Genomic DNA, 18,525 nt, shown 5'->3' on the forward strand with positions numbered 1-18,525 from the left:
GGGCGGGCCGGACCCAAAGACTTATGAAATACAACAAATAATTTTAATAGTGTAAAAAAATAGAGCAGTTCCCGACCAGTTTATGTGACAAAAAATGTCACTGCTGATCTTAAGGTGATCCTCAGATTGTGCTGCAGAGTGGAGAAAGTGAGAATGTCAGTAACTGGCCTCTTCAGAATGAGTGAGATAACAAAGATGCCTCACAGCTCAGTGCTGGGGTTTGGTAGCTCTAGCCAATGTTTTCCTGCAGTGGAACTTGCATGAAATGAGTGACACAGGACCCAGACATTATACTCTCTGGTTTAATATTTTGCAATATTCAACAGACAAGTAGCACTCACTTAAAAGTATGAACTAAAGACTACGCTTAAATAAAAGAAGAAAATTTTCTTTCTGTGACATGTGAGTTTTTTTTATGATTTGCTAACTGTGCTTTCTGGTTAAGAAAACAGAAATGAGGTTTTTTTGGTCTATAAATTTATATAGGGTTCAATATGTCCTTATCAGAGAGGCTACTAAGACAGCCAAACAGTTTTAGAGAGACCACTTCAGGCAAGGTAATTTCTTTCCCTGCTCTGCAGAAGTAACAAAGGCAGGGCTACCCAGCCAGAACAGACCTTTGCTGAGCTCTGGCAGCCAAGAGGGGGAAAGAATATCCAAGGTAAGGACGTGCTTCACTGGTGGCATTCAACAAGTCCTGGGTGACAGTGGAAAGGGAAAGTTCAGGTTGTTCTGAGGAGGTCTGGGAAGGGTTGCACAGTCTTCAGAGGAGAATAGCAGCAGGCTTTTCCAAAAAGTGAGCAATGCATTTTGACACAGCTGAGGTCTTTATTGAGCAACACAAAACGTAAGCAATCTATGTGATGTATGTGCACTTCAAGAAGTCTCTTCCCTCCCAGATATCTGCACCTGAAGGTTGGACATCACACCCTGTACACTCCTTTCTGGTATCAGCTGCTGTGGCAGCAGTTTTAAAAAAGAAAGTATGCACCAGCACCCTCCTGGTGCACTTAAGATTCAAGTACCAGGAGAACTGTTTATTTAGACATAGCACACCCTTGCTACCTCCTTGCCTTGCTGTAAAATCCAGGTAGCACAGATGTCTCTGGTGTAAAACTGTTGAGGTCCACCAGCAGCAGAAAGTTAAACAGTTATGCTGCAAGTGCACAGCAGGGTTGAGGGGCTGGGCTTATCACTGTCCCATCCGAGGGGAAAAACTTGTACGTCAAGGTAAAGGCAATTTAAGGAAGCAATAGCAGAAGTTGCACACGTGGAAGCAAAGGAAAACAGAAGATTTTATTCTGTACTTCCCATCAGCAGGTGATGTTCAACCACTTCCTGGGAAGCAGGCATTCATTGCACATAGCAGTTGCTCTGGAAGACAAACATTCTAAGTACTGAATGCCCTCCCCCTTCCGCCTCCTTTCTCTTAGCTTTTATATCTGAGCAGACATCATATGGTATGGAATATCCCTTTGGCCACTTTGGGTGAGCTGTCCTGGCTGTGTCCCCTCCCAAGATCTTGCCCACCCCCAACCTTCTGGTGGTGGTGGGGAAGGTCGGAGAGACAGCCTTGGTGCTGTGTGAGCCCTGCTGAGCAGTAGCCAAAACACTGGTGTGTTATCACCACCTTTCTAGCTACCAGTACAAGCACAGCACTGTGAGGGCTGCTATGGGGCTCAGCCAGACCCAATGTAAGTTTCAGATTCCATATTTGAATCCACATGAGTTAACAAACAGAAGTAAAACTGATGGCTTGATAGAGACACCTGGATATAGAGTATAGTGGTATGCAGGATACAACTGTAGTTACACAAGTAGCAATTGTACCATGCAAATGTATCCTCCACCATATCTTTTTGATGCCTGTGAGGTTGTGTTATGAACTTGACTGTGGAACCTTTCTGACTAAGATAAGTAGCCCCAAACATACTTTGGACAGATTAATTTCTTACCTACTTCATGGAGCAGTGACATGAAACAGTAATGTTCACTTTATGCAGGGAAAATATATGGGGAATGGAAAAGACTTCCATTCACAGGTTCTGTAAATAGAATTAAACTTGCCTGAATACTGGAGAAGGAAAATATTGGAACAGATACTGCTCAACAGTCACCACTTCAGCAGATTTCAGGTTTCGTTGTTTCAGCTTGAACTGGTAGATGTAGTCTTTATTGCAAGCTGCATTTTTTCCAGTTTACCTTTTGTTTTTTTGACAAAGAGCAGTCCAGGATCACTGCAAGATTGTCCCATTACTACTGTTATTCTTTTAAAGACAGTTGACAGAAAGCCTAGACTTCATGTTTTCAGATGTTCAGGAATAATTTTCTGACAGGGTCCTTTGACGTATCTTCTAGCTAAGGAAATGACACTTTGTACTAATGTAAGATCACTGACCAAAGCCAGTGTACCAGCTTATTAATGAGTTGCCTATCACCTGTAGATGAAAATTCAGTTTTCTTTTCAGTGTTCTCGTCTTGCTAGCAGATTACTTGCTGCAATCATTTATACAATTTCATATTCCTCAGACTTCTGAGGGGAAACCATCATTGCATGCTTGACTGTGCCAGGTTCAAAATGAGTTATGGTAAGACAGAGAACAGCTTCTGAGATGCTAATACTCAGATTACTATCTCAAAATTTGGACCATACCGTCATACTGGAATTTGACAGGTTGCTTTTTAATCTCACCTAGTTCTGCATAAAGCTATTTGTCACCTGTTTGCTAATCTTTTACTGTACAGCATGCACATTTATGCATAGGTATAATTCACAGTTTTGAGTGAATTCTTCTTAAAAAAAATTCTTCCATGTTAAAAGAAAACAACAGAAGTAAGAAAGAAACTAGTGTAAGTGATGGTAGGAGATAAGCAAACAGTGAAGTGTGAAGCTAAGTCTATGTTATATAATTGGGTCAAAAGGAAATATCAAGAATACTATATACATTACAGCTACAGTTACTTGATGACTAAAAATGGGAAATATCCAGTGTGTTCTATAAACAGAAGTTGTCATACAAAATAGTATGAAACCTGTAATATTAAAGAAGCTTCTACAGACTAAACTTATTATGAACATTGATGAACCAGCAGATTTCCTCCAGCAGAAAGGAGCGTCAACAAAGTGTAATAAAAAAAATCAACATGTCCACAAAATCTTAACGGCTTCCTATAGGTTCTTACAGACTTGTGTAGTATATAAAACTAAATATAAAAGTATGAAAAAAACCCCACTCAACAACACCCTTAATTGTTCCTGCTGCGGTTGCAATGTGTCATGTTGAGAACAGGGTTGTATTTGCAAATCCACTTCACAATGTTCTGTTATCCACATGCATTAATGACTTTGTTAAATTCTGCTCGTTTTAGCTGGGAGTTAATTTTCTTCCTAGTAGCTGGTATACTGCTGTCTTTTGGATTTCATATGAGAATAATGTTGATAACACACTGATGTTTTCAGTTGTTGCTAAATAGTATTTATACTGAGTCAGGGACTTTTCAGCTTCTCAGGCCCTGCCAGTGAGAGGGTTGGAGAGGCACAAGAAACTGGGAGGGGACGCAGCTGGGACAGCTGACTCCAACTGACCAAAGGGATATTCCATGCCACATGACACCATGCTCAGCATATAAAGCTGGAGGAAGGAGGAGGAAGGGGGTGATGTTTGGAGTGATGACGTTTGTCTTCCCAACTCACTGTTATGCGTGCTAGAGCCCTGCTGTCCTGGGGATGGCTGAACACCTGCCTGCCCATGGAAAGTAGTGAATGAATTCCTTGTTTTGCTTTGCTTGATTGCACAGCTTTTGCTTTACCTATTAAACTGTCTTTATCTCAACCCACAACTCTTCCAACCTTCTCCCTTATCCAGCCATGGGGAGAGCCCTTGAGCAGTTGTGTGGTGCTTAGCTGCTGGCCGGGGTTAAACCACAACATAAATGTATAAACATTCATGTGACAATGTTATCATTATAGCTTCAAAAGATGCTCTGCCCCTCTAAGTCTGCAGTTACACCTAACTCAACTCATGTCTCTCTGCTATTTCTGTGGCAGAGGCTGCAATTAATTCCAAAAACAGACAATAGAACAAAAAATACTGTGCAGTGCTGACAGCTTCATACATCACATACGGCTGCAGTGGTGCAATGCAAGAACAAGGGTTATAACGGGAGAAACCATGGGGAATTAATAACAGCTCCTTCTGATTCATGGATTGCCTTACTTTACAGATTCAAGTTTCTTGGTTTGTGTCTTCGGACACAAAGGATATTCAAAATTTTCAAAGTTCTTAAATGTTACTGTAATTAAACTGGCGGGAAAGGGGAAGATGTGGGAGGATGTCTCCTCTATAGGTTGGTTCTCTGAGGAGAAAAGGCACAAGGTGTAATTATTAATAGTTCCCATTAGATGACTCCCGAAGTACAGAGCTGATGGCAATGCTGAGTACACATACAGATTAATTTCACAATCAGCAATTTTATCATACCATAAGCCAGTGTTACAAAGTACAACACAATGATAACCTTAGCTCAGGCTCCAGAGGTGATAAACAGCACAACAGGGAACACATACTGCAAGCAAGGTACGACATAACGCAACCCACAGAGCAAGCACAGCAACTCTGAGAGCAAACAAATCAACATGGTGACCAGCAACTATTAAGCCAATACAATGCATGCTTTTAACGAATTTGGTTTAACACACTCTGGTCAGATCTGTCGTTATCTCAATCCTTTGAGCAGCACCTTGGGTGCCATAAAAAACAATTGTGGTTTAACCTTAGCTGGCAACTAAGTACCACACAGCTGCTTGCTCACTCTGACTCTCCAGGTGGGATGGGGAGGAGAATCAGAAAAAGCTAAAACCCATGGATTGAGATAAAAACCGTTTAATAATTGAAATCAAGTAAAATATAATACTAATACTACTATTGTTAATAATAAATGTAATGAAAAGGGAGATAATAAAAAGAGAAAGAAAACTGAAATGAAAAAAAGCCAAACACAAAAACAACCACAAAACCCCAAGTGATGCACAATACAATTGCTCACCACCCACTGACTGATACCCAGCCACTCCTTGAGCAGCAATCTCCTCCCCTTGCCCAGCTGACTCCTCCCAGTTTATATATTGAGCATGGTGTCATATGGTATGGAATGTCCCTTTGGTCAGTTGGAGTCAGTTGTCCCAGCTGTGTCCCCTCCCAGCTTCTTGTGCCCCTCCAGATTTTTCAGTGGCAGGGCCTGAGAAGCTGAAAAGTCCCTGACTCAGTATAAACACTATTTGGCGACAACTGAAAACATCAGTGTGTTATCAACATTATTCTCATATGAAATCCAAGACAGCACTATACCAGCTACTAGGAAGAAAATTATCTCTATCCTAGTCAAAACCAGGGCATAGTACTCTGTTATTAAAGAGTAAACTGATGAATTTCCCTAGCAAAAGTGGCTGGAAAACAGTAACGTGTGTCTCCCATCTGGATATTTTTAACAGGATAACAAGGTTGAACTTTAAACCATCACACAAATTATGGCTTTTTATTTCATAAGCATTAATGATTGTTTTTTGCCATAAAGATATTTTCATTCTTAGTAAATGGCCATACTCAACAGTCATTTGTCAAATTTGAAGCAGATCAAGCTATCTGGGAGTAGCTGATCACTTAGAATCAATTAATCTCATTAATCAGTTGGTCCTTTTTTTTAACAGTTCCTCAGAGGGGTTTGTATTGTCTAAAATTACAATAGACAACCAGAAATCTGATCAAGTAGAAAGCATAATTGGCTGGGCTGGCACTACTGTGGTTCACAAAGCATGGACATCCAGCCATTTTATAAAGGAGTTCCACACTAAAAATACAGTACTTTATGATTAGGTTATTTGATTTCAATACTCGTGTTCAGTGCTTAATGAAAGCTATATGTTGGCTTTCTTTATGGAAATGTTTGTATGTCTAGGTATAGGAGGAGGTCCTGTACTATTAATGAACAGATAACAGGGTGGTAGGAATCAGTTTTAAATTTGGACCTGTTGAATTCTTGGGACTGAAGACGAGATCAGTAGTTTTCACAGCTTTTTCTTAAACTCGATGACTTCATCTGACAATCTCAGAGAGAAAACAATGAACCTGCCTAGAGAAATTAGGGAACCAGTGTAAGAGCGGCTGGGTAAAAGTGTGTCTTACTGGTATACCACAGGTGAACATTCCCTCCCTTTGGAAGGCCAGGACTTTGCCTTGCAAAAAATCAAAGCTTTCTTGAAATAGTCAGAATAACTGGAGTTAAAAAAAGTTCTCTTCTATAACATCAGGTATTTCAAGCTGTTGCAATATATGTTGTAATAGGGTTAGTAGACATTAATACTGTAAATAGCTCCCACAGTTACTAACAACTATGGTTTCACACAGTTGCTGGGACAGTTCCACTTTTGTTATTACATTTAGTTCACTCTCCACTCCTTTCATAACATTGCAATAAATACACTTTTTGACAAATTACATGAAGGCACCAGAAGGCACTGCTCCACGATTACTTCCTGACAAAGATATTGGAGGGCGCAGAGGTGGATAGGGGGATAGGGAAGAAAGAACATCTGTTAAGATTCAAATGGAAACTTTAACCATTAGAGCTTCAAGTTCATTGGCATAACCTGTATTGCCTGTCTCAGACTCAGCATTATTCTATGGACTACTGGCCTGATATTTCTTTTGGGAACAAAACTAAAAATGAGGCTAATTATTGTAATTAAAGTGAACTTACTTGGTTATGAGAAGACTGTGCAAGCAGATTCCTTGTTGCCTAAAAATTAATCTCCTGTATCATTGTATCAGGTAAGGTCTGTGGGTAAAAGCCATAACACAAAGAAGGGAGGTACCTTTTCAAAGGTACACTGTCTAGCCAGATGACTAGTGAATGTAAACCCTCATGAATAATGGATAAAGAAGTCTATGAAATTCAAGTAGACACTGAAGAAACTGGGAACAGAATGATTGACCTGGAAACAGACATGGACTAAAGAGTGGAATTAGGATCTCTAACATAGTAGAATGCAATTTCTTGGGTGAGGAGGGGGAGGAGAGATAGACCATGCAGATAAAACAAGAGATAATAATCAAGAGATAGCTGTGAAAGAAGGCAGAACATGAGAATAAAGGGTTTCCCTGAAGATGTAGAAAAACTGGAATCAAGATTCTAAATCAGTATTTTTAGCATATTCTAAAGCAGGAAGGAGAATTAAAAATAACTACTAAGAGATCTCACCATTTTTATGTCCTTTCTTAACACAAGACCACCCACCAATGGACATGACACGAAACCTACCCTTTGAGCAGTAATAGCAAAACAGAAGAGCTGACTACTCTGTAATAAGTCAGAAAGGACATTTTTTCCAAGATAAGCTACTAACTTTAAACAAAGCTAGCATGAATAAATTTTCTGTCTGCTGTAGGGCAGCCTGTGCAGGATATTGATGGGGTTTCCCAGTTTAAGCTCATTGTATCAAGAAAAGCAATAAATCTTAAAGAGATATTGGTAGGTTAAACCCTTTATAATATTAAATCTAGTAGCTGACAAATCCTTCTGAAAGTCAGGAGGATTCAGAGGCAGAGCATGAGACAATTTTAAGTATTTCAGTGTCAGTCAAGGTTGGAATAACATAAGTCACAAGAGTATACACAGGTCATATTCATGGACATATAGCAGTAACTGGAGGGAGGGTATGAACATAGAAGACATCACTCCCACTGGCTGGAGAAACAAGGAGGTTTCACTATGATGACAAGACAGACAGATGTGGTTACCTGTAGCAAAGACACCCCTGTAACGAGGACTGTGGGATCAGCACTCTGCTACCAGTTTTATGCTATAGGAGAGAACCAGCAGCTTTCCTCTGGTTCTCTCACCCCCTGTGCAGCCATCACATGGAAATCTACTTCATCCATATCAGTCTGGTTCTTTGCCTCTTACTACTTTATATCTTTGAAATGGAAGCCCAGCACTTCATCATGAAAACTAGGATACATCTGTATTTGAAGGAAAATACAAAAACCTGCTTTTCTATATGAAACAAGACTTGAACTGCCCTGGGCCTAGAAAGCAGGAGCTGGCTTGCATAAAAACATTCATGTCCATAAGAAGATGAAGAACGAAAGGCTGGACACAAGATGAATATGTGTTGAGCCTACAGCACCAAAAGCTCCATGCACAAGACCAGATAACAGGCTTGATTCTGGCCTAGTCTATGCCACTATGTATATTTATAGTATGTATAAATGTTTAAAGTGTGTGGCGACTTTGATCAGGTAGTCTGGAGTGCAACTTGAAAACAAATTGGGTTTAGAGCATAACAAGGATATATTCATGACAAAGCTGTGCTGGTGAAGCTACAAGTTGCATTATTGGAAAGGCATACCCTGACGAGTGTCAAGAAAGACAGGAATAATCAGTTGAAAGAAACCACGTATTATGAAAGATAAGGAAAGAACCTTCTATTTTAGCATTTCCCAGGAACATTGCAGAGGGTACATAATTATACCATGTATAGAACTGAAAAACCCAAATCCATGAAAATTGCCCATAACTGACAGCAATGGTAATGCTGTCTTCCAGGTAATGCTGTCTTCCAGCTGTGTATGTAAATTTGTACACACTGACAAAACAATCTAGTTGCCTTAGCACATTACTTCAGACATAGGAGTGTAGAACTGTTCGGTCTGGCAACCTGCAACACCAATGCTATAAATGTAAGATGATTTTAATATTAAAGGGAAATATTGCTTGTATTTGATCTGGCACACTGTCTTTCAGACTTGGTTGCAATTTAGATATAACAATGTTTAGGCAACAAAATAGGACTGTTAATATCTATGTTTATTAAGAATAAATCCTTATTGGGGCCACAAGGGACCACAATCTTTTCTAAGTCACAGATAAATTTAGTATATGATGAACCACTTAAGTGCATCTCATTCAACCTTCTGAAGAAATCAGATTTACTAATGTACTGTATTATCATTCATTATTTCATGTATGGCAATACAGTGTATGTTTTCATGTTCAGACAGTATTATTTTTGTAGTTAGAGACTGTAAAAGACAGAAACATGCTCTTTATTCCATTGTTTGCACAGCTGCTGCTGTGGTAATAGGACTTAGACCCATGACTAGAGCTTCTAGAAACTACAATAATCCAAGTAATAAAATTAAGCAAAGACAAATAAGCAGAGCACTCAACAGATTGTCTAGCATTCCAGTTAATGCTCTAGCGACTACTAGCTATTTTGCCACTGTCTACCAATAGATGGTCTAGCCTCACAAAGATGTGTAGCAGAATTGGTTTTTTACCTCTTTAGGAAGAGCAAAAGTTTACATGGCACCACGATAAAACAAACACCATAGAAAAACTACAGTGATCAGTAAGGATAAATAAATTAATATTACAATGAAATCAAATTAGATCTAATCTTCAGGGTAAATCTGTTTTCAGATAAACTGTGTCAATGATATAACAAATCAGAGTTTTAAAGGCCCTTTTTACATCACACTAAAATACTGTTGACAACAGTGGCCAAAATGCCAGTACCAGTAAACCTACTGTTTGTACTTCTTCTATTAGTACTAGTAGTAGAACTTTTGACTTTGTCTTGTCTTTCATATCATTGCTTGTCTTCTGATATTGCCTAAATTAGACTCTTAAAAGAGCATATTCTTCTGAAGAGTTCTGCTTACACGTGCATGTATTTCAAGCTCGGAGGGAATTGGAGGCAGCATTCTGAATTGAAGGTATAATTTTTCAGCATTGCTGCAAACAACAGAAGAGCTTTTGCAAGTTTTTTTAGTATAGGTTTATCCATGGGCACCAATGGGTTTATGTAATTTCTCTAACGCAGATAGAAGGAGACCATGAGCTGCCTTAGAGAGACAGCAGCCCGTGGAAATACAGCTTTGACCAGCTTTATTTATTTTATTGGTCATAGCAGAGACTATTATTCAAGGCCAGTCTACACTAGGTTTGCAAGAAACCTTCTCCACCTCTGGCACAGGAGGAAGCTTAGCATTAGCTTCTCTAAGCCAGTGTTCTTCTCCAATTCATGTAAGAATATTTATAGCATAGACACAAACATGTTTATGCTTGGGAAATGCAAACAGCATCAAGTAGTTCTCAGGTTAGAATGTATTCCTCATCTTCCTCTAAGTCAAGGAGTGATATGTGTCAAAGACTGTGAAAATGCACTTAAGTGCTTCTCAATATTGAGAAGTCAGACTGAAGGAGGTAAAAAAGCATGATAGGAAAGCCACTCTAAGTAAGAAATTTAAAAATAAGCTTTTACAGTTCCCCATTTTGTTGTCAGCTTGGGGTAACAAACGGAACCGTGTGGGGCAGAGCTGACCAGATTACTATATATTTCATCATGCAGAGCAATCTTGGTTTCCAAACTGGGAAGAAAACAGATGTAAGTGATCATGACAGGAAATGAGAAGCTGTAGTTAGTGTAACGCTGCCTGACAGCAGGTGGCCATAAGCTGCCTTCACATATCATTTTTTTAGTCTAACACTGTTCCAAAGGCACGTTCTCCCAATAGGAATAACTGTTCAAAGGCAGGAAAAGAAATGGAGCAGCTGAATAAAATACAGACTTGGCAGTGTAGTGACCTGTCAAAATGGCATGCAGTGCTCTTAATAGCAATGTACTCATAAAAAGATATTGTCTGTTACATATGATACCCCAGATCTGGGTATCATTTTAGATTCATAAGATCAGCCCCTAGACAACTGTATGAACAGGCAAAGGTAATAGTTTTATAGCTCATCTGCAATTGGCTAGAATTGCCAAATGGTTGAACAGATTCTACGTGTCTTTCCAACTACCTGGGTCAATCAAGATGCGAGACTTCACAGCCAGTTGGTGCATTCTTTCAAAAATGTTACTTTAAACTGCTTGACAGAACAGATGCTGACATTCTCTCTCATGGTCAGGAGATAAAGATAGGACTCTGACATAAAGACTAGTTAAAAGATGTATATCCTCCTACCAATGTAATATTGCACAAAAAAATATCTTATAATAAAGTCTAGCTATTTTGTTCTGCCCTGATTTTTAACATGAGAAATCTGTATCAATTAAAGCTTAAAAAAAAAAAAAAAGGAAAGTAATAAGCCTCCAGGTTTTTTGCAAAAACATTTAAGTAGCATGTTGTGCATGTTTCTTTAATTTTAGTCTTTTTTTCCCCAAATGAAGAGAAACAATGTCTAAGTGTTTAAATTTATAAGCAGGTATGATTTTTCTCCATGCGGTCAGTGTTTCTGATATAAAACAAAAGCAAGATACCACTACAGTTGTAATGAGCAAGGGCAAGAAGTAGATATCTTATACATTGTCTGTAACTTTAACTATACAGACCCACATGGCAAAAATTCCCACTGCCAGAAATACTTACAGATGAGCCATTAGCAAAAATCAGAAAGTTTTCCATATGTTCCTTTAACTTCAATTTCTTCATAGCATATTTTTAAACAGTCTTTTGAAGGCATTAGATTCTAAAAAGAGTTTGCTGAGTCTTTGTAAGGGAAAATTTTCCCCATGAGACAACTTTTGTGAAAACAAATTATAAGAACTACTGAATATAGAAGAACACATTGAAAGAAAAATACTCTTAAATGAAGGATTTTCACCACAAAGCTCATCATACAGTAATTGTTTATTGAAACTATTTTAATGAAAATTATATAAATTTTATTTTTTCAACAGTATACCCCAAATGGACATGAAGTTCACATTAAATGCTTTTAATTAGGTTAAAGCTCATCATACTTATGGAAAAAAAAATATTAAACAGTGAACCTAAGTTCTCTGACAGTTCTATTAAACAGAAACCACTAAACAATTCATTCTGTTGTTTCACGCTAAGTGTTTATTAGCTTGCAAGCAACTAAGTTTTGCTTAGCTCACATAATTTTCAGAATTTTTTCACCATTTATAGGAGTGTGTGTATATTTATTCATTAAGATGTTTTGGTTCTAGAATCAAGGTTTTGTGTCGGGAGAAAATTTTATTCCATCTTTACCATCTCTTGTATATTCCATAAGACCCAACTGAAAGTAAAAATTTTTCCCAGAGGGTTAATAGACATTTTTTTTTTCTTTTCAGCTATAGGGTTCTTCATCAATAAACCTGGTTACATAACAATAGAAACTCTAAACAATGCAGCCTTTGTTTGCATAGTTAATCCTACTGTGAAAAAAAAAAAAAAAGAGCTAATAATTTTAAAGTCTTGATCATGTTCTGAAGCTTTGCCAGACTATGTTTTACATATCTCAGTTGATGAATGTTTATGTGTTCATTTGGATTTTATTTATAAGACAAATGCTTTCCAGTGAACTATTAAGCAAATGCTGCTCTACTCAGCGTGGTTTCCCCCTAAGAGAAATTATATGCTTGTTTGTCATTATTCGTAAGATTTTTTTTCATTACAAAACACTGGCCAAAGGGAAGAGTAAATCAATACACAAATTTCCACGCTGCTGAAACCAGGTATCTTTTGGTACCCAAGCAGTGCTATTTTAGAGCTCTTGCTGTATGGTATATTGCATTAGGCAACAGCTACAACTAATCTTTATATATGAACAGCAAGACAGCTTTCCTTAACAGATAAGCCAAGAACATGCAAAAGACTCTTCCAAAACGCTCCTAAACATGAATGCACAACAGTTGGCAATGTCAGTCAGCTGAAGAGTTTTCCTCCTTCATAATTTAGTAGCACTACTGAAGTTTTCTCAGCTGTATACCTCCCTGTTTAAAACAAGGGAGGCCAGAATTCAGTCTGACTGTTTAGCCATTATGTTCCTACAGGTACAGCAAAAGACATCAGTGAAAATGGAAGCCATTTTCAGAATAGGAAAATACTGGGTTTCTTTTGGTTTGGTTTTGCAGTTTGTGTTTTGGGTGGGGTTTTTTTGTAGAAGAGGTACGCATTTTCTTTTTTTTTTTTTTTTTTCTCAGAAGACAAAATATCTGAAAGCCTAGCTAACCCAAGGTAGAATAAACACTGAAGTATCAGTAGAAAACTGAATGCATTACCTTTTTTTTCCCCCCAGTTTAGCTCTCTAGTGCTTTAAAAGACCTTTCTAGGTGAAACACAATGTAAGAAGGTATAACTAGATCCTGCCATTCACCTGACATCCTTCAAACAGAATAAAAGCAAGTGCTTTACTCCCAGTAGGCTCTGTTAGCAATTCACAGTCTCCCAGAATCGCTGGGCTACGCAAATGGCAGAATCCTTCTGTTTTGAGCAGGCGCCATGTTGCAACAATGATTTGAATTCTGTCTCTGGCAGACTTTTGTTAAATTAAAAACAGATAGATGAATCCCTGGCGTTCCTCCATGCCTCTGACAGCTGTCATCATCCCCAAGGCAGGAGGGTCAGATCTGTTCATGAACAGCCAGTTTCCAGACTATCTTATTAAGCTAAACTGAATTTGAGCTTGGGTTTTAAGGTTTTCAATAATTTCAGGGAGGCAGAGAACATATCTGGAATAATAATACTAGGCAGTAAACTAGCCAGCTGAGAATGAAATATAAAGAAAATTGAAAACAGCAGGGAACAAAAGCATAGAGCACTGAGTTTTCTGAATATGAACTGTGATAATAATTCTCCCAATTAGAAACTGTTCACAATCAAGAGCATGTTATGTTAGGTTAACTATAAAGTTGTAAAAAAACAAACAAACAAACAAACAGATATTTTGGACCCTGAACTACAAAGAAAATGATGGAGGTTACTTAATTAATGATGGATATCACTCAACCTCACCCACTTCTTGGAAAATGACTGAATTTTCAAAATGTCAGAGAATTAGTAAAATTTACCTTAAGGATCAAGTAACCTAGTTTTTAATTAATTAGAATTATGACTGCACTCTCCAGAGGACTTGCTGTAAGTGAGGTTATATAGATAGTGTTTCAACATTGGTGACAATGGAAAAAACGTTGTGCTTTTTCCCAGCTCCACAGGATTGCTCAATTTGTGCATGACAGAAATTTCCAATGGAAATAGATTTAATGCAAATCCCAGGCTCTTTGGCCTTCTTCAACAACAAAAACTTCCTTTATTCCCAAAAAATTATGCTACAAAAAAAAACCCACCCAACAAACAACCACAATTCCCTCCCCCAAAAAACCATCCCTTTCTTCATTCTAGTAATTTTGGGAGTGTCTATCAAGGAGATCTCTTTTCTGGATTCAGCTCCAGTCCTCCAGACATTACTAAGAATCTTTTTTGCCTATGAAAATCTCCATCACTGTAAACCCTCCTATATTTTCTCTAAACAGAGAGATAAGGAATTGTTAAGTATTGGATGAAAACAGGAAGCTGCAGTATCTTTAAAATGTATTTTGAATCATAAACCAGATGGAAATCACTTTCACATAATAAGGAAGCTATTACTGTCCAAGTTCATGCTAGCACATGCCAACAGTGGTGTACCACTGTCATTGCAGTCCTCAGTAACATCCATGCCAGGTTATACTACCCAGTCCAAACATGGCAGGTGACAGGACTTGGAGTTACAGTCAGACATTCATACCATTCCATTCTATAACAAAAGTAGGTCATTGAGTTTTTTCAGCCTACTGTATTTAAGCAAGCTAATACAAAGATTAAAAGATTAAAAATACTTTTGGTCTTTGTGTACTTCCCTACCACTACCTCAGTTTTCTTCCTTTGAACAAAATTGGTTGAAAAGTTCTGCCACAGGCAGGTAAGCCTTCTTTGGTTGTTTAATGTTGCTGCACGCAGCCTTTGCTTTGATGTGGGATATGCAGGTTTCTCTCTCGCATGCAAACACAATAAGCTTGTGAAAATCAGGGACAACAATTCAAAGGCAAGATGCATTCATTGGAGTTGCCAAATTCAGCCAGTGGCTTACTGCCATATTTCCAAATACTTTGTGCTGCCAGAAAAAGGTTAAAGTTTCTGCATTAAGAGGTTCTTCATTCATCAGAGTTGGACAGAGTCAAGAGTACTTCAAGACATAATAGTGCTGCAGTTCAATAATGAAAATAATTTCTACATAGAGTCTTAAATAAAACATTAATTATTTGGGTCACAACAAAAGATACAGTGTCAATGAACTTCAGTACTAAGCACAAGTACGTACCGTTTTCCTTTGTTACTTGCTGTTATGCAAGTGTAACATGGAAAGAAGCACAGTCCAGTTCAAATTGCTAAATGTAAAAGCAAAATTTTACTTCATCTAAGGCATAAAAGTACACTTTAGCAAGGGAGAAAATAGATTGTTGTTGACTGTTCCTCCCCCATCAAGACAGACTGACTCAAGGCAGCCAGCTGCCTGTGCTAACCAACCTCAACTTGACTACAGGGAAAGAATAATTAGATTTTTCCACCATCACTTTCTTGAATCTTCTCACAGCTGCTACCATTTGACAACTACAACTGTGGAGTCAGCCTAGAGTTACAAAAGACTGCAGTTTGTGAAAGCTGCTACTAAACAGTTACACTTTCCTGGTAGTAAAATACCTCAGGGCATGCAGTGACATTTTCATCACTGACAGTATCCAAGTTCTTCCCACAACATCCTGAGAGGGTACGTTCCTGAGAGGTTGTGAGGAGTCAGGCAAGATGAGCTGAGAGCCTTGAAATCAGTTTTCAGCAGAACAGTAACACTGCCAGGATGGTAGACTCGCTCCTATCCAGATCTTTGGGACAGCACTTAGCAGAAACAAGGACAAAATCAGAATGCCTTACCTTTTTTTTTAATAAAACATAAGATGTCTCTGCAGAAAAGCTTTAGCCAGGAAAGGAACAGACAGCTCAAAAGGCAAATTAGCTTTTCCACCAAGAAAGTGACTTGACTTTACAAAATAGCAGAAACAGCAAAGGTCAAGACTATCAAATGTGTTGCAGGAACATAAGACCTGAAATGGTCATTTTAAAAGGCAGCCTCAGTACCAATGATGCACAAATCCAGTTGCCCTATATAAATATCATAGGGGGTTTTGTTTGTTTTGGCTGAAAGTAGTGGTGTATATTTGGTTTGTGTGGGTTTTGATTTTTTTTTTTTTTAAAAAAAACCCTCTCGTTGCTTTAAGCCCCATTAGTTCCTTCTGAAGAAATGACAGCAGAGAACATGCTTGGGATACAGTGATGCAGCATATCATCTGGGTAATCTGGGTGTGACAATGCAAAATACATGGTAATGAAGCAAAGGATAAGCCACACTAAAAGAGACAAGGCGAAAGAACTTCTGCTTTTAGCTGTCTATTCTCAGGCTTGGCAACCTACAAGATTTGCATACATTGCCCAAAACTTTCAACTAAACCTAACACCACCCATGCTTGCTTTGGTTAGCCCACAACCAACTGCAACACTTGCTCTACATACATGTCTCATGACTGAAAATGCTGCTGATGCAAGTGAACGACTGCAGTCATGCAGCAGGGACCATGGCATACGCAATGCCTGAAAATGAGTATCTGTCTACACTTTCAGTACTGTATTTTTCTTGAGATACAAGACAAGGTGGCATATCAAAACTAATTTTTCAGTTGCATTCTTTAAGTGCCCAAAAATCAGTGGTTAATTTCCTCCAGGCTCTGAGCATCCAGGTCACTAGCTTCACCATTTTAATTTGGTTCTCGCAACATACCAAGACACTTATGTTACTAGAACCAAACCGTTTAAGTTTTTCCAAAACAATACTACAGTTCTATATAACACAATGAAATTCTTGAAATTCTGTGTGATCTGAATGTGCCTACAAAATTTAACAGTTTGTCTTCAGGTCTCCCAGTACTGGAAGTTAGGTGTCAAGGTACACAACAGTTGTAAATGGAGGAAGGCAGTCTAGGTTTATGGTTTTCTGTGGTGAGATAGTTGATGACCCTAAATAATGTTTACACCAACATTTGGCATAACTAGCGTCCCCAAAGTTATTACAGGATTCCATCAAGCTGTTACCAAACTGCAACAGCCTACATTGATAACGGTGCACCCTTTGCTTCTCTGACTAATGAAAACAGTGGTCGCGCTGAAAACTGGCATATAAAATATTTTCATATTAAATTGCTGCCTGGAATTTAGGTAGGATTTAGTGGTTTGGGGTTTTTGTTTGTTTGTTTGGTGGTTGTTTTTCTTTAAACTAAACCCTAATAATAAGTTATTCAGTTGATTGATTGTAGTGCTAACAAAGCAAACCAAAGGTTCATGGGTTATTTCATGTTTCATGCTATCCAAAGTCATAAATGAGACCTTGTGAACAGAATGGCACAGAGTTTCTTCCTCATATATTTGTATTCACATCACACTGCCTTCAAACTCTCTCTAAAAAGAAACACTTGTTTTCTCCCCCAGGCACAAGTAAAAAAGCTTTTGAGACAGTTCTCCATCCACCTAATCAGTAGAGTCTGAAGCAGGCTGTATCTAAACCATTCTTTCCCTGAATCACACAAAAGTGCCCAACATTTTCATACTGGGTATAGCTGTTGTCTGCTAAGAAAAGAACTGAAGCAAATATCTCTAAACTAAGACATACAACCTTAACAGCTAATTAAAAAAAAAAAAAAAAAAAAAAAAAGAGAGAGAGAGAGAGACCATTTCAACTTAAAGGATCTCTGGTACAAGTAGACCTTAAGTGGTACACCTCATCTTCTCATCTTTCCAGAGGAAAGTAACTGGTATACTCCAGAGTCATCATGGGCTCTGGCCTTCACCTTATCTAGGCTGACTTCCCCAATACTATTGATTCCCAAGGCTCACCTGTCTGCCTTAGAGATAAAAAAAATCTGTCTGCAACATTGCACAGCTGTGTGACCTCAGCTCAGACTGGTAAGGCGTAAGAAGTCTAAAGCTGAGTCACGTAGGGCTTCAACTCTTAAGATAGTGATCATAAGTACTGCAGATTCAAAACAAACACTAATGTGGAAATATATGAAATCCTATAGGGAAAACAATCACATTTGTCATCAATGGATTTAATGAAAGATGGCAACATAACATCATCAAGTGATCCACTACAGACTGCATAGTGTTACTTTTCCTTTTACACAGCTATGTCAAACATATCACAAAATATTTCACTCCCTACCCCAATTCTGTCTTACATGCCTGGGTATATTGCAAATAGGGTGTTTCATGATTTTGCTTTACATCAAGCAAACTATTGGCATATCTGGAAGAGAGGCAAACTTGTATTTCACAAATACACTTCATAGTGTAAGACTGACAGATGAACACATCTGTATTGAGCCAATATTTTCATACCAAGAGAAATTAGCAACTGTAAATACCATGCATTATCAGCATCAGAAAACAATACAGGCCTATTTTCAACACAGAAAGCTAACAAAAAGTATTACAGTGTACACTGCAGTACATGCACTAAAGCATGGACACATGTTCACAACATCGATTCCACAGTTCAAATGCTGGTATCTAACATCTTGTGTTATTCTGGGCCTCTGGTCAGCCCAATAATGCACTGGAATTTTCATTTTAATCTTCAAAACTAAAAAGT

The sequence above is a fragment of the Falco cherrug genome, chromosome 3, assembly GCF_023634085.1.
Source record: "Falco cherrug isolate bFalChe1 chromosome 3, bFalChe1.pri, whole genome shotgun sequence".
Classification (NCBI taxonomy): Eukaryota; Metazoa; Chordata; class Aves; order Falconiformes; family Falconidae; genus Falco; species Falco cherrug.